General features: G+C 52.4%; 1 long non-coding RNA gene across 5 annotated transcripts in view; it reads left to right on the top strand.

Moving 5' to 3' along the window:
• The first annotated feature begins 6,865 nt into the window (after positions 1-6,865).
• LOC115839815 (uncharacterized) overlaps positions 6,866-17,600 on the top strand; it is a 148,396-nt gene continuing 137,661 nt past the window's right edge. For all 5 annotated transcript variants that reach the window (XR_011376789.1, XR_009559348.2, XR_011376794.1 and 2 more), the window contains exon 1: positions 6,866-7,149. This is a non-coding gene — a long non-coding RNA (uncharacterized lncRNA). The remainder of the gene's footprint in view (positions 7,150-17,600) is intronic.

The following is a 17,600-nucleotide window of genomic DNA, read 5'->3' on the forward strand; positions in this document are numbered from 1 at the left end:
TGCGCTGGGACCAGTGTGTGATTACTGCGGTGTTATCAATTACCTCACATTTTAAAGCCCTCTGAGAATGTTCTTACCTGATTTATTTCATGTGTTTTCTAAGAACATTTTGGTTTCTTTGGTAATCTCTAGAAAAACAAATTATAAAAAGTCTCTTTTAGTACTACCTTTTCCGCTTTCAAAATAACTGCTTTTTCCCCATGTGTATACTAGTATTTACCATTTTTATTAAAGTATCCTTGTTATGCATGGTATTGTTTCTGTTTGTTTGTTTTTACCCGAACAGTATTTTGGATGCTTTTCTATGTCAGTAGTCACAAGTTTATGTCATTCTCTTTTTGATGAAAAAATTAATCAGTCTATCTAAGAAAGAAACGGAAAATTTTATTCGGGCCAAATTGAGGAAGCTCTGAGAACTGTTTCGCCGCCTGTTAGAAGTCAAAACAGGGACATAAATATTGCTCTTTATGGTTGGCGCAGTGGTTAAGAATCCACCTGCCAATGCAGGGGACACGGGTTTGAGTCCTGGTCCGGGAAGATCCCACATGCGGCGGAGCAACTAAGCCCGTGCGCCACAACTACTGAGCCTGCGCTCAAGAGCCCGCAAGCCACAGCTACTGAGCCCGCATGCCACAACTACTGAAGCCTGAGCGTCTAGAGCCCGTGCTCTGCAACAAGAGAAGCCACCGCAATGAGAAGCCCACACACCACAACGAAGAGTAGCCCCCGCTCTCTGCAACTAGAGAAAGCTGGCGTGCAGCAATGAAGACCAAAACACAGCCAAAAAAAAAAAAAAAAAAAGTCAAAACAGTTCTACATAAGTTTTTTGAGAGGGCTGTACGCTAGATGATGTATTATTGACAGCTTACAGGATCTGTCAAGTAGTGGGTCATGGGTCATCTTGGCCCCTTACAAGATTAGGAAGGAATGCAGGACTTCCCTGGCGGTCCAGTGATTAAGGCTCTGCCCTTCCACTGCATGGGGCATGGGTTCCATCCCTGGTCGGGAACTAAGATCCCGCGTGCTGAGTGGTGTGCTGCTCCCCGCCCCCCAACCGCCCCCCCACCGCCGCCAAAAAAAAAAGCGGGAATGTTATCTTTAAGGAGTTGTCTTGGTGGTGCTAGAAAATATTGCTCTTTATGGTTGAGCAGTTATTTCTGCCGATGGGGAGGTTTGGTTGCTGCTTGATGCAGATACACGATGCACAGTAGAGGGGAGAGAGGAGGCCAAAGGGCAGAGAGAATTTATGTTTAAATTTTTCTTGTCATAAAATGTGAATTTTATTTCACACTCTGATGACTATAGTATTTTATCTTAAGTGGGTATATTATAATTTCATATCAGGAAACATTTGAGTTGTCTCCAGTTTTTCACTTGTTTTTCTCTTTTAGAAGTGGAACGAATTTTAATAGCATTTTTTCCAGTTTTATTGAGAAATAATACATTAGACATACATCACTGTATAAGTCTAAGGTGTACAGCGTGATGGTGTGATTTCCGTATGTTAAGAACACTTTTTCACTCTTTAAATAGCTGGACGTGACCACTTTGTATCTTACGTGTGAGTGTCTCTGTGGAGTAGATCCCTAGAGGTGGATCGCAGTGTCGAAGGGAACAAATTAATTAGTGGCTCATTGCACCCTGCCCCCACCAGGTTCTAACGAGTCTCCTCGTAGCAGCATGGGAGTTAGTGACCAAATTTGTGAGCCGCAGGTTACAGGAGGGTGTGCTTATACCAATGGCAACACATATTGGTCCGGGTGGGAGGTTCTGGCTTAGGCCTGCCCGGCCCCTGAATGTGAGGTCCCTCATCAAACACCACAGGCTGCCAGTACTCACTGCTGGTTGGGAACTCACTGCTGGTTGGGACTGCGGGACCGGGGTTCCCAATCACATCCCCTCGTGCACATTAGAATCACCAGGGCTCTCTCAGGCCTTACTCCAGACCGGAATCTCTGGGGTGTCACCAGGCATCAGTGACTTTAAGCTCCCCGGGTAATTCTGGTGTGCACTAGGGCTGAGAACCTGTCTTAGGAATCTCACCTAAATGCAGATTCTGATTCAGTGTTTGTGGGTGACGGGAGATTCCGCCTCTCCTGTAAGCTCCCAGTAGATGCAGGTGCTGATGCTGCCTTAAGGCACAACATCATTATCAGGAGTAAGTTTTTTTGGTTTTTTTTTTTTGCGGTATACGGGCCTCTCACTGTTGCGGCCTCTCCCGCTGCGGAGCACAGGCTCCGGACGCGCAGGCCCAGCGGCCATGGCTCATGGGCCCAGCCGCTCCGCGGCATGTGGGATCCTCCCGGACCGGGGCACGAACCCGTGTCCCCTGCATCGGCAGGCAGACTCTCAACCACTGCGCCACCAGGGAAGCCCCAGGAGGTAAGTTTAATTTGCATTCAGCAATTCTCACCCATCAGAGAAGGCCTCAAGGCAGGTGAATTTAACAAATCAACAAGCTTCCTGCTAAATTCTTTGAGGGCCTTAATGGTTTGAGGAAGGCCCTGTAGGAAAGCATAGTTAGAACCTGGGGTGCAACAAGGTGGCTGAGGGTGTTGGCAGTCTGGAATCCTGGGCAAGCAGCTGGGGCTTTAATTGGTCAGCAGTGGGATCCCTGAGGGGAGGGAGTGAAGTGGGGAAGTAGGATGATCCCAAATGAGTCAGGAAAGCCCACCAGCTGCACAGCTGCTCACCCAGTGTATGCTTACTGTTTTTTTTTTTTTATTTATTTTACTTATTTATTTTTGGCTGTGTTGGGTCTTTGTGGCCGTGCGGGGTCTTTCTCTAGTTGCGGCGAGCGGGGGCTACTCTTCCTTGTGTTGCGCGGCTTCTCATTGCGGTGGCTTCTCTTGTTGCAGAGCACAGGCTCTAGGCGCGCGGGCTTCAGTAGTTGTGGCACGCGGGCTCTAGAACACAGGCTCAGTAGTTGTGGCGCTGGGGCTTAGTTGTTCCGTGGCATGTGGGATCTTCCTGGACCAGGGCTCGAACCTGTGTCGCCTGCATTGGCAGGCGGATTCTTAACCACAGCGCCACCAGGGAAGCCCATGCTTACTGGTTTGCCAGCTATGTTTGGGGCTGTGGGTGTGTGGACAGCGAACAAGGCAGCAAGGCCCTCACTCTTCTGAGTCCCCCTGAGGATGAAGCAGGGGAGCCTGGGTGGTGGGGAGGCAGGGAGGAGGTAGAGGCTTTGGAATTGGACCTGGTGTGGAATGTCAGAGCTATTGCCACATCTTAGAGCCTCACTCCCCATTTGAGGAGGTGGGATAATACCCACCTTTCAGGAGAGGTCTGAGGACTAAGATGGTGTAGGCAAAGCCCTGGCACAGCACCTGGCAGAGCTCTAGATCAGTGAATGAGATGCTCACCTTTGTGGTGCAGATGCTACCTTATGGCATATGATCATTAGCAGGGGGCCCCAGCACACAAATTGAGGTGGGGGGAGGACCTCTGGAAGGGTGACAGCCAGAGGAGGGGAGAGGGGACTGGCTGGGCCCTGAAGGAGAAGAGTGGCCTGAAGTAGAGGACCCACAGTGAGAACGGGATGCCCAGATACAGGCCCTGGGTTAGAGTCATCCAAAGAAATAATCCAGGAGCTATTTTGTATATACACGCAAACCCTGTGTTGATTTGCTAGGGCTGCCGTAACAAAGCACCACAGACTGGGTGTCTTTAATGACAGAAGTTTATCTTCTCACAATTCTGGAGGCTAGAATTCTGAGATCAGGGTGACTGCAGAGTTGGTTTCTTCTGAGACCTCTCACATGATCTGTGTGTCTGTGTCCTAACCTCTTAAAAGGACACCAGTCATATTGGATTAGGGCTCACCCTAACGACCTCATTTTGGCTTCATTATCAATTTAAACACCCGATCTCCAAATGCAGTCACATCCTGAGGTTCTGGGGGTTAGTTCTTCACCGTAAGAGTGTGGGAGGGCGACATAATTCAGCCCATAACAAACTCCAATGATGACTTGTTCTTTGGATTCTGACCATCTCGGACACCTCATCTAAATGAATCATTGCACACCTAAGAAAACTGAGGTTGGGATAAGATGTCTGATTTACCCAGGATAATATATGAGGAGGAATTACAAAGGTGAAATTACAGTGTGTTTCAGGCACTAGGAATTTAAAGATCCTGGCTTCCTCCTGACAGGAAGGGGACACACCACGTGGGAACCACTTGTAGGTTTAGATCTGTTTCTCAGCACTGGCTGCCTATCAGGGTCACCTGGAGCGCTTAAAAATTAATATCAATGTCCAGGCCTCACCTCAAATAAATTCCACCAGAATCTCAGTATATTAAATGCTCCCTAGGGGAGTCTGGTGTGCAGCCTTTGCAAAGTGGACATTGAATGTGGACGCACGAGTGGATATTGACTGTAAAGCAGTGTGTCATTCACTAAACCTACCATTCCATGCATTGGGCTTGTACTAGGGTCTACTGGTGAAAGAGACGGACATGGTTCTTGACCTCATGGGGCTTTTTAGTCAGTATGTTACCGAGTCCAAGCTCGTGTTGCTCGCTGCACAACAGGCCAATAAATGGAGAGAGGAATTGATGGGGCAAGGAATAGCGGCTTTATTTGGAAAGCCAGCAGAGAAGATTGTGGACTAGCGTCCCAAAGAAGCATCTCACCACACCCCCTTCCCTTTCAGTATAAAAGAAGCTAGAGTTCAGGCTTCTTTTATACTAGAAGGGGAGGGGGTGTGGCTGGTTGCTGCAAACTTCTTGGTGTCGGAATCCTTTGTTCTTGCAGCTGTCCATGTAGGTCAGGTCACGATGTTCCTGTAAACCTCTAACAAGAAAAACGACATTCTCCATTCTGCAACTTTTTATATCTGTGTGATTGAAAGCGTTACATACTTTTAAAGGTCAGAGCCTTGACAGTGAGCTAGCCTGTCTATCTCAGGATATAGGTAACATTCTTCACTTGTAGCAAAAGCAATAGAATGCAAAATTTAAAGAAATAGATCCAGCATGGGGTCAGATTTGTTCTTCCCTATTGCGAGTACATTTATTTGAAAAATATTATGTACTACGTGGCTAGCCCCAGAGGAGAGGCAGTGGTTCCAAGAAATAGCATTAAACAGTATGTGCTAGGTGCTATTCCAAATATGTTAGGTTTCATCACAGGTACTAATATCCCCATTATTTTACGGACGAGGAAACCAAGGCTTAGAGAGACAAACTTGTCTTGTGTCATTGGAATAGTAAGCGGTGGAGCCCTGGAGCCCTGAGTGGGCTGGACCAGGCTTCTGCAGGGAGGCAAGAGGTAGTCCAGGTGCCCCAGCGGCTGGGGGCACAGGGGACAGCTCCTCCACTGGGCTCAGGGGCATGGCTGAGGGGCCCTAGGTGTGTGTAAAAGCATTTCAGTTTGTTTCTAACTTGGGGGATGGATTCTGAAAAGTACAAGGAGGAGCCGTTCAAATGAATAATAGATACACAAAAGAAGCTTAGTCCTTTTAGGAAAAACTCTTAAAATCTACTTCAGGACTACAATAGCTCCGCAGCCTTTGTTTTGATTGCCTTGGAAATGAGATTTCTCCCTCTATGCATTGGTCCAGTCCCTCAAGTCGTTAATGAAATATCTGAGCTAATACGGTTTTTATAATTTGTACCACAATACTTAAGTGCAGAGCAGATGGTAGCTAAAGATAAATGGGAGTAAGGCAGAACCTGGCTCAGAGCATCCTGTTCCACTGGACTGTTGATGACTCTGGCTCCTGCATACATGGGCCGTGGAGGGCCTGCGCTCCTTCTGATCTTGGTGGCCTTCCCCCCAGGCCATCGGGGTGCATATTCCTCTCGGAGATAGAAAGTGGAGGATGCTACTAAGTTCTGCCAGTCCTGAATTTCTTCTGCCTTCCTTTTTATCACAAAGCTCTTAAATTTGGTGGTTCCCGAGGGCGGAGCCATGTACTTATTAATGATCTGGAAGTAATTACTCCTGGGAGTAATTTAAAAATACATACGCAAAGAGCACACAAAGCTGCAGGACCTCACGTGGTGACCTAGGAGCTCAAACCTGGGTGAGGGTCTGCCTCTGCTCCAGGAATTCTAGAATCATGGAGGGGAGGGCCACTGCCCATCATTTCATGCTAGAACACAGACCTGGGAGACTTGGAGAGGGGAAGGGACTTGCTACAGTCCACACAGTGGTAGCAGAGCTGGGACTGAACCCGGTGACAGCCTCCTGGTTTCTCTAACTGTGGGGTGGAGGTGGGGTGGTAGACATGCTGCCAGAGCTTCCGTTTTGCACTTCCCTCTGAGGAGCTGTGTGATCTTAGGCAAGTCACTGCCTGTCTGTCCTTTATGAAATGAGGGGGTCAAATTAAGGCAATATTTCTTAAAGAGTGGTCCTGGCTGAGTTGGTGTCTGGAGGTGGGCCCTGGGACTGATCCTGCTGGCCTGAACCCCCAGCCACTGAGCACACGATTCAGGTGGTCCCTCAGCACGCCTTGTGAACCCATAGTGGAGCCGGGGTCTGTGACCCCAGGAATTAGATTTCAAACGGGGACGGCCCAAGACAGCCACCTAGTTTTGTGCATTCCCTATATCCTCTAGTGACTTAGTTTCCCCCAAAGTCAGTTCCTCGGTCGCGGACAAGGGGCTTCAGGCTCTGGGTGGAGGAAAGAGCCGTCCCCTCGCTTCCAAGATCGAGCCCCTCCAGGGCAACTCAGCATAACCAGGAGTAACTAGGAGTCGGGTTTGGCGGCAGCCGCTCGCAGGAGCAGGGCGCCTCAGGACGGCAGGAGGCGCTGTCCGAAAAGCTTTGGTCCCGCACGAGCGGGGCGCCGCGCGTGCGCAGGGGCCGGGGGGCTCTGACGGCCGAGGCGGGGCGGGGCGGGGCCTGGTCCCGAGCCTCGCAACCGTGCGCCGAATGCAGTGTACTTTTGCAAAAGTTGTTTCATTATTAAATGGGCTCCTGGTAGGAAAATCGGAACTGTAGACACAGATCTCTCACGGCCACTCCCCGCAGAGACGGGCGCTGCTGCGTGGGGCCCCGGTTCGACCTCTGTCGCCTACAAGGGGGTCTGTGTATCGCTTGCACCCTGAGAGCCCAGGCGCCGTCTGCTGCCCGCCTCTGGAGCCCCTTTCAGTTCACTGTGCAGGGCAGCGGGAGAATCAACCACGGCTCCGGGATGGTGAGTTTTAAAGAGTCTCGTGGCCAGCCTGACAAGTGATGGTCGCCTGTGAGTCCACCCGGCAGGGGGCAGGAGGCGCTCTGACCCCGTGGAAAGGGCCTCCCGGGACCTCTTGGAAGCTCCTTGGACGGCTGCCGTGGCCTCCGAGGGATTTGCAGCTTGAGGTCCTGCAAGGACAGGGGCTTTGGACTGGAGGGCGGGGAGAGGAGTGGAAGGAGGGGGAGAGGGGGGAGAGGAGGCGGGGTTAGTAGTAGTCGCCCTGGTTGGGGGAGGGGAGTTGTGCAACGAGTGTGAGGATGTGGGGCCCGGTGCTCACCTGGCTGTGGCTGGATGACACTGGCACCTGGGCACTGAGATACTGACAGTCCTGCCCGCCAGCGAGGTCTGGCAGCCCTGGGTTGTGTGAGTGCCAGGGGCATGGCCAGTGCCTGGGCCCAGAGCTGGACTCAACTGAAGTCTTCCTTGGCGGGAGGTGGGAGGTGGGAGGGAGTGGCCCACCCCGACTGCCCCTCCTTGCTCCTGCGTCTTTTCGTCCAGTTCTGCAACCTCTGCAGTCTCGGTGTCCTCATTTAGGAATCGGGAGCAGGGTGCTGGTGGGGCAGTGTTGGGTCCTTGGTCCTGCCTGTCTCCTCCTCTGCCCCCTGACCTTGTCCTCTGGGAGTTCGCAAACTCCAGAGGGCGCTGGCGTTACCTGAGACCTCATAAACGTCCTGGTGCCCAGGGCTCTGCTCTGACAGATGGTTGCTGTAGGTCTGGGTGGTGCAAGGAACCCCCCTGGGAACACTTCTCCTGGGGTCTGGTTGTGGACCCCATCGGCCCCAGCACTGGGAAGGGAGGTGCCAGGGTAGTGGGCTGTGGGCGGTACCCACCCCAGACTCATTAACCTGCAAGGCTCTGTGGAGAGTGAGGGATTTTAGTGGTTTCCATGGGGAGCATTGGGCAGGACCCTGAGTTGATATTTCACTTAGGTGTCACTGCTCCCAGGAGGTGAGGACACCCCTGGACTTGGACAGCCCTGGGGGTCGGGTCCTAACCCTGAGTTCACTTGCGCAAGGCCTGGGGTCTGACCTGGGTTCGCTTGTCTGGTGCCTGCCTCTTCCCACGGGTCTTAGCTTGATGAGTGAATAGTGATAGCCATCACATCCTTCCTTCCCACTTGAGGACCATTTCATGCTTTAGTTCATTCATCCCCATAGCAACCCTGCAAAGTTGGTAGTTCACAGGCCGAGTCCGAGGGACGCCAGACAGCTTGTCGAGTCTTCAGGTGGGAGGTGAGGCTTCACCCCCACGGAGCCTGGTGCCCAGACAGCCCCATCCGAGCTGTGGAAGTAACTGAAACTCCAGACCCCGCCCTCATGACCACAGTGGCCCTGAGTTCTCCAGCCTGAGAGACTGGGGCTGGTTTGGTAGGCAGAGCTCAGGTGGGTCTGGGTTCAGCCAGTTCTAGAGGCCAGGGCTGGGGGTGGTAGCTTCCTCCCCTGGCTCCCATGCCCCTGCCTGTTCCTGCTGCTTCGCCCAGCCCGGCCCCACCCTGCCACAGCCTGGCCCTCTCTGGAGGGGCTCCGCCAGCTTGCCCTTTATTATAACCAGGGCTCTCTGCTGAGGTGGGGAGGGACTGTGCCCCATCTGAAGGGATGTGCGCCTCAGTGGAGCCTTCTTTGGGCTGCCTCAAGGAGGGGGGCTCTGCATCCCTGGGTTGCAGAGGGGGGCGTGGGGAGCGCTTGGCGGCAGGAGCTGTGCCCGGCCCCACTGGTCGGAACTCCGTCTCCCAGGCCTGGGCTGTTTGCGCTTCTCAACTCCAGAGCGTGGAGTCGTGGCTCCTGACGGCCCTGCAGCCAGCCAGCCCAAGGTCCGCGTGTGTCACCAGGCGTCCCCCGTGGGCAGCCGCTTTCCCAGAGGACACTGCGGCCCCACGGGAGGCCACACACTGCCCCATCACGGCTTTGACGGTGGGAGCCAGGAGGCGGAATCAAAATTGCATGGAGCGTGAACAGCTGAGGACCCAGTTTGGCCTGGTCAGGAGGATGGCCGGCCACAAAGGGACACTGTGAGGGATGCCCGGGGAGCAGAAGGGACCCATTCAATTCTCCCAGAACGGGATTTGCCTGCTAATTAGGTGGAGAGGACCCTAGCAGTGGGTGGGCTGCAGGGAAGGGTGGGATGGGTGGGGGAGCGAGTGACCCCATTGGGGAAGAGCCTGCTGGCTCTGATCAGCTAGAACAGAAAGTCCAAACCTGGCCCTGCACACCCGCTGCTGCAGAACTGTGCAAGGCGCTGGTTAAAAAATGGTGACGTGCCAGCCCTGTCCCAGACCGCCCTGGTGAGACAAGAAAATCCTGCACTGGGTGGGGGCTACACACAGCAGACCCCTGTCTGGTGCTTGTCGGGGATCAGGCCTCCGGCACGCTGCCCCTCAGCATCCTGCTGTCTGTGAGGTGGGGGCTCTTTCAGCTCTAGGGTGGCTGGTGAGGCTCAGGGTCAGGAGGAATCCTGCAAGCAGCCTTGTTCCTTTACTCAGTGGGCTGTGCGAGTATTTCCACGTTCTCCGTGTGCTCTGTCGAGAGAGGTTGGGAAGCACCAGATTCTGTCATTTCATCTCATAGCAGAATGGTGCTGTATTATCCCCACTCCGCAGATGAGAAAACTGAGGCTCCAGGAGCATAACGACTTGCCCAAGGTGACACTGTGCTGGGGCTGGGCCTTTCCCTATGATTCTGCCTTCTGGGGGTGGATGGAGCCTGGGCACGTGATGTTGATTTCAGGGTGCAGCCTGGTCGGGAGCCACAATCCCGATAACCTCTTGGTTACCACTCCATGTGGCCTCACTGCACGTGGGACGCACTTCAGGGCCACCCAGGGCTCTGGATTGGGGAGGCAAGGGAGAATCCCCTGCAAGTGCTGATGGACAGCATGAAGACAGGCCCAGGGAGGGTCCTGGGCTTCCTGGGAAAGGGGCCCACCTCTCTTGGGGGATGCCCACCCACACACCCATGCCCACTTCTGTTGTCCCAGGTGGCAGGGGTGGCAGCCCAGAGTCATCTCTAACCCTTCTGGAGATGCTGCTGTTCCTGTCACAGCACCAACCTGTTTGCTTAAAAATGGCCTGAATGACTCTTGGTGGGCCTCTGGCAGGTCATTCGGGGTCACCTGGCTTTGTGCCCACCCTCTATGCCAAGGGCACTCGTTCAGGGCTTGTTAGGAGTGCGGTTAATGGATCCCAAGGGCGGGACTGAGTGAGGTGTGAGCAGGGGCATGGTAGTCCCGCCAGAGGTAAGAGTATGAGTGGATCAAACAGAGCCGAGGAGTCCTGGGTGGCTCCCTGCCATACCCTCGGGTCCGTGGCATGGGTGGCTCAGTGGCCGGGTGTGGGGCAGTGATGGATGGACCGTGGATGGGGCTCCTGGCTCAGATAGCTGGGGCGGCCCTGGCAGCACGGCTGCACCCCAAGCCTCCACCCCTCCCTGCTGCGTTGCTGATGGGGTCAACCAGGGAGTCTTGGGGACGTCCCTGCCATAGGCTTCTCATCCTCCTGGGCAGAGCCCTGCCCAGAAGCCATGGGCTCAGTGAATTCCTGTGTGAATTATTCCTTGATGGGAGTGAAGGAGAGCTGCGATTTCCATTGTCCTCTCTCCAGGCTCAGAACAATGTGCTCAGACAGGAAAAAAATGGGAAAGGTTTGCTTAGCTAGCAGATTGTTCCCAGAGCATTTCACAATTTGGATTGAAAAACGGGTCGCTGTTTCTTAGGCCATCTCTTGAGGCCTGATGGGTTTTCCATTCCAGCTTGAGGCAGGAGAGGGAACTTGAGTGGGGGCTGGGAGGCTGGATGGAACCCAGGAAAGCTCCCCAGGTGTCTGAGTCTTTGGGGAAGCTGACTTCTGCATTTGTCCCCCTACCCTCTGCTCTGGTTTCTTTCTTTCTTTTTAAAAATATTTATTTATTTATTTTGGCTGCGCCGAGTCTTAGTTGTGGCACTCGGGATCTTTAGTTGCGGCATGCGGGCTTCTTAGTTGTGGCATGCGGGATCTAGTTCCCTGATCAGGAATCGAACCCGGGCCTCCTGCATTGGGACTGCGGAGTCTTACCCACTGCACCACCAGGGAAGTCCCTGTGCTCTGGTTTTGAATGAAGGCTCTGTGGGTGGATGGAATTGAAGATGAGAGAATCTGGAAGTAACTGTGACCTCCTTAACCCTAAGATCTTACTCTTGAAACTAGAGTCTTCGGGTTTCAGAGCTAGAAGACCCTAAAGAGCACCAGGCAGCTGACACTTGCTCAAGGACACGCAACAGCTTAGCAGCAGGAGCTGAACTTGAACCCAGATCTTTGAACTTTCAACTTTCTGGAGTTGGGAATTAGAGAAAAGGGTCCTGGTTTGTGTCTGCTCCCTTTTACACCCAGACCCTCATGTGCTACCTGACATATTCCACTCAACATGACAAAATAGGAAAGGATTGAATTTGTTTTCTATTGCCAAGTAACAAATTACCACAAAATTAGCAGATTAAAACACATGCATTGATTATCTCACAATTTCTGTGGGTCTGGAGTCTGGGAGGGCTTAGCTGGGTCCTCTGCTCAGGGTATCCCAGGCTGTAGATCAGGTGTTACCTGGGCTGTGTTCCTTTCAAGACCTGGGAGTGGGGGGGACTCCTCCAAGAAAATGGGGCTGTTGGCAGAATTCAGCTCCTGCTGGTTGTAGGACTGAGGTCTTGCTTTCTTGCCGACAGTGGGCCGGGGGCTGCTCTTGGCTCCTGGAGGCCTGCAGTACCTTGCCACGCAGCACCCACACGGCCCCTCACACAGTCTGGCGGCCCACTTCCTCAAGGCCAGAGGAGGGTATCCCTCTCCAGTCTGCTAAGACGGCGTCTCATACAACGTGATGTAATCAGGTGAAGCGGCTGAGTGACTAGCCCATACCTGTGGCTATTCTACTGACCAGAAGCAGATTACAGGTTCTGTCTGTACTCAGGCATTTAGACAAGGGTGTGACCCATGGGTAGGTGTCCACCATAGAAGTGGAAGTCTGGACGAAGTAAACACACAAGGAAGAGCGAGAGTGAAGTTTTTAAGCGGTGCATCGACTCAAGGCATCCTCTCCCCACCCCCGCTCCTGCCGGCCCAAGCTTGAATCGTGAGCTGTGCTTTATCTGACTGACACGGGTGCTGATATGGCAGTGGCTCTGCTGGGATATAAAGCTGCTACGGGAGACTGTAAATAATGAAAAGGTTGGTTTCCGCTCTGTCGGCCCCTCTTTTCGGCTCTGTGTCCTGAGTTGGCTTCCTTGGGCCAGGAGGCAGATGAACAGTTTCTTTGTATTTCCAGGGCCACCCTAAAGACAGGCCCCCTCAGCCTTTCTTTGGGTCTAGGGAGGGGGAGGCTTTGTGGGCATTGGGGAGGGAGGCCTTGCGTGCTTTGGGGGAAGGGCTGGGGTTTGGTTTCTGGGATCGACAGACACTGGTGCCCTGATGCCCCCCCAGATGGGAGAGTGGCTGCATGGATGTTAGCGGTGGGCAGGGGGCTGGATACCAGGAGCAGCAGCTATAGGCCCCGTGGCCAAGCTCATGGTCAATGTAGCAAAGGCACAGTGGGGGTGAGTGGTCCACAGCGGACCAAGGACAGGGCCTCTCTGCTGTGGCCCTGGGTTCATGCACAGCTGAGTCTTTGGGGGGCAGAAGGAGGGCCCAGTGCTACTAATTTTGGGGGTCTGTTCAACCCTGGTGAGTGAGGTGTTGGAAAAAACCCCAGCCCTCCTGAGTTTGAATGCTGAGTGGCAATGTTTTACTGTCAAGTGGGGAGCAATCTAGCCCAGAGACCAGGTGCTGGGGGCTGAGGTTTGGGAGAGGAAAAGTAAGGTAGGTTTTCCAAAGCCCAAACACCTTGAACTGTGTCTGTCCCTTATCAGGATTGCAGGGTCGCAGGGTGACGGCCAGTGATACCACGGGCCGGCTAGAGGGGCCTTGCTGCGTGCGCGAGGTGTGGGCTGGGATTACAGCGTCCAGCTAACTCAGCTGTTCATGGGACGTACCTGAGTCGGGACTGTGGCACTCAGCCAGGTCTGCCCTGGGCTGGGCAGGCTAGGTGGCCAGGTCTGGGTTCGTCACGGGCCCCATCTAGGTTTAATTTTATGTAGAAAAATTATCAAATGAGATGTTTCTCAAATCTGAGTGTCATGGTGCAAAGCCATGCTTGTTAACATAAATAATATTCTAGCAGGTAGCTGCTGTATAAGGTCAGCAGAGTGGGTCCCTGTACCTTGGTGGGCCTATGTGGTTAGAGGGGCACAGGGTTTTATTACATCTGTTTTAGAGATGAGGAAGCTGAGATTCTGAAAAGAGATTCTATGAAGTGCCCAGCATCAACTCCAGAAGATTCCAGTGGCAACTGGGGGAGTGTCCCCTCACCCCCACCCCACAGCCCTTCTGCGAACCCAGTGGTCCTCTGTCTTTGGAGTCTTCTCGAGACACATGGGAGGAGCCTTTACAGCACCCGTACCCAGTCTGGGTGGGTCCACCGCATGCATCTTTGTAACGGACTTCCAGGTGCCTCTGATGCCGCGGCTGGGTTGAGATCCCTTGGAACAAAGTTTCGATGATCAGACCCAGAAGTTTTGGTCCGTGATGAGATGCAGAGAAGCATCGTCCACCCACTGAATAATGAATGATTTCATGCCCGACAGCTGCTGACACATTTCTTTTCCTGGGACTGAATCAGACCATGCGGTTGTGATTATGTGTTCTGTTGCTGACCCACTGCCAGCACTGGGAGTTTAGAATCCAAAATTCGGCAGACTTTATTGAGTACCTACTGTGAGCGGGGCAGGGGATGCTGAGCCGGGTACCACAGAAAGCACCCCCCAGGGGCCAGGACACTCCCCTTAGCTTTGCACCGGTTATCTGTTCTGCTTAGAGGTGCCCAGCAGGGGTAGACAGCGGATTAGGCTTCTGGTTCTTTGAAGGACACAGAGAAAGTGACAGGCTTGGGGGTTGCTGGGAGGGTGGGGCATGTGTTGCCGCCTGCAGTTCTGACCTCAGGTGGAGCTGATCTTCACCCTTGGGTGCCTGTCCTGCTCTGACACCGCTGGCCTTGTGACCCGCAGTATTTTTAGGTCTCTCCAATCTGCATTCATCACAGCCCTAATCCCTAATGAATGCAGTGCAGCAATTAAACAGGATCCTCAGTAGAAAGAGCTTTGAGTTCCCTGTGGGCTCTGATGGATGGCGGTATGGGTGTCGCTGACTTTCCGATGGTGCTTGATAAAACAGTTCCCGCCCTCCGCCGCGGGAGGCGTCTCTCGTTTCTAGTGATTTATTGTGCTTTTTACAACATGGATGTTCACAAGCAAATGCATGTTTATCCAGGCTCGGAAGTCTGCTCCCCCGAGCATGTACACGTGTGAAGGAAGAACAGAAGAATCAGAGTCTGGAAGGTTTTTAGAGGAAGGGGAGAGGCTGGATCCCTTGATTTCCTCTGCACACCTGCCGCCGCCCCAGCCGGGCACCTTGAATCAGTTTACGGACAACTGCCAAGAAAAGCTTGAGTTGGACTAATTTAAGAAATTGATCAACAAGTTCACTTTCAACCAGAGTTTGTAGGGTGCTTACAGTGCCAGGAACAGTGCCAGGGGCTAGCGGGCAAGGACTAAGAGAAGACAGATGGCATCTCACGGTCATGGGGAGGGAGAGGCCAAAACAATAAAATTCATGCAAGTCAGGGGACTTCCCTGGTGGTCCAGTGGTTGGGACTCCGTTTTTGCAATGCAGGGGGGCGCAGGTTCGATCTCTGGTCGGGGAACTAGGATCCCGCATGCTGCATGGTGTGGCCAAAAAATAAAAAACTCATGCAAGTCAGGACGGAAGAGCAGCTGGGGCATCAGAGGAGCATAGAGGGAAGGAGCATAGAGGAAGGCGCATAGAGGAGCTGTGACATCAGGAGAGGAGACTGGAGCAGCTGGGGCACTGGGGCAGGTGCATGGAAGAAGGTGGCATTTAAATGGGGCCCTGTATCCTGGGCAGGAGTGTGCTTGGTGAAGGAAAGGGAGTCAGGCCCATAGGTTTGCTGGTGGGATGTGGGTGCTTCCTCTCGGCCACAGGCAGAGCTGATTACAGGGCCCACCAGCTGACAACTGCCCAGGCCACGCATCTAGAGGGCACAACAGTGTCCCAGAAAATAAACCTAACTGGCAAAATGTAAACTTGGGTTTGGGAGTCGGAGAGAAGTGAGCAGCCTTTCAGCTGCCTCCAAGGCAGCGTCTCGGTTGGAAAGTCACATGCAATGACGTCTCTATTCTGCACACAGCGTACGAAGTGTTGGTTCCTTCCCTGCACTCAACAAATAGATGTGAACACATATATCAAGAGTACCAATCAGAAGATACTAAATCATCAGCCTTCCTGGGTACCGGCTGCTTCTCTGGCCCTTAGAGTTGAGCACATGCTCTGAGCTATAGGAAACCAAGTTTGGTCCCCAACCGTCGGGTGCACGTTCCCATGTGGCTCCGTATCCATGAAGTGAGGTGGTCCAGCACTGCTCTCCCAGGTGGTGATTTGGAATTGAAGGGACCGGAAGAGAAGCTGCATCGAACCAGTGATGCTTTTGACTGAGTATCTGGCTCCTTGGGAGAGCCCGTCGCTTTCTGCAAGGCTTTCTCATCAGCTCTTTCCTTTGAGACAGTCTTTGTGTTGGGCTAGGACTCCTACCACCCTTGGAGTGGCCAGGGAGCTGATTACACACGCAGCACCTGGGATGTTTGATACTTAAAGGGGGCAAGTCCCTCTCTCCTTGCCCCTTGGCGAATCTCGCCTGCGTTAGGATACAGGTCTGCCGCCAGCCTCCTACCCTGTGATTTCTGCTGACAGTTGGCAAACTGTCGAGGAGACCAGAGATGGATGACTAAACCTGGTTAGTTTCATGCTTCAGTTACACCGTCGGTGTCTGAAAGGCTAAGTGGCCTTGCTCGGCCATGAAATGTTTCTGCGATGCCTGGCAGGTGGCATGCATGCGTGCGGCTCAGCTCTGCCCCGAGCTCTCCCTGGCGGTTTCACCTGTTAAGTAAGTGGATCTCCTCTGAGTGGACGAGGGAGGGAAAACCTGACTACGTTATATTTGTTCTTTTTTATTATAAAGGTCATATATGCTCACTGAAAAACAATATAGGAAAAAAGAAAAAACACCCCAGGAGGGCGGAAGAATCATCCATACTCCCACCTCTCAGAGAAGCTCCTGATGACGTGTTGGCACCTTTCCTTATAGGCTTTCTGTCTATACACTCACGTAACTCTTCTTTCCAAAATTGCAACACCGTAGGTGACACAGCATCTGGGAAGGCAGAAGTTCATTTGCTGTGTTTACCTGAAGAGTGCCATCCGTGGTCTCCCCTAGTTATGCAGATGTAGAGCAGGCTGGCACCCAGCTGGGGCATGAGTCTTTTTTTTTTATGTTTTAACATCTTTATTGCAGTATAATTGCTTTACAGTGGTGTGTTAGTTTCTGCTTTATAACAAAGTGAATCAGTTATACATATACATATGTTCCCATATCTCTTCCCTCTTGCGTCTCCCTCCCTCCCACCCTCCCTATCCCACCCCTCTAGGTGGTCACAAAGCACCGAGCTGATCTCCCTGTGCTATGCGGCTGCTTCCCACTAGCTATCTATTTTACGTTTGGTAGTGTATATATGTCCATGCCACTCTCTCGCCCTGTCACAGCTTACCCTTCCCCCTCCCCATATCCTCAAGTCCATTCTCTAGTAGGTCTGTGTCTTTATTCCCCTCTTACCCCTAGGTTCTTCATGACCTTTTTCTTTTTTTCTCTTAGATTCCATATATATGTGTTAGCATACGGTATTTGTTTTTCTGTTTCTGACTTACTTCACTCTGTATGACGAACTCTAGGTCCATCCACCTCACTACAAATATCTCAATTTCGTTTCTTTTTACGGCTGAGTAATGTTCCATTGTATATATGTGCCACATCTTCTTTATCCATTCATCCAATGATGGACACTTAGGTTGCTTCCATGTCCTGGCTATTGTAAATAGAGCTGCAATGAACATTAGAGAAATGCAAATCAAAGCTGCAATGAGATATCATCTCACACTGGTCAGAATGGCCATCATCAAAAAATCTACAAACAATAAATGCTGGAGACGGTGCGGAGAAAAGGGAATACCCTTGCACTGTTGGTGGGAATGTAGATTGATACAGCCACTGTGGAGAACAGTATGGAGGTTCCTTAAAAAACTAAAAACAGAATTACCATATGACCCAGCAATCCCACTACTGGGCATATACCCTGAGAAAACCATAATTCAAGAAGAGTCATGTACCACAATGTTCATTGGGGCATGAATCTTGAGCCTCCCGGAGAGGAGGCATATAGGGAGATAGGGACCTCTGGGAGGAGGCTGGACACCAAGTTCCCAATCCCAGATGCCCAAGATTACAAGTTGG

The sequence above is a fragment of the Globicephala melas genome, chromosome 16 (assembly GCF_963455315.2).
Source record: "Globicephala melas chromosome 16, mGloMel1.2, whole genome shotgun sequence".
Taxonomy (NCBI): domain Eukaryota; kingdom Metazoa; phylum Chordata; class Mammalia; order Artiodactyla; family Delphinidae; genus Globicephala; species Globicephala melas.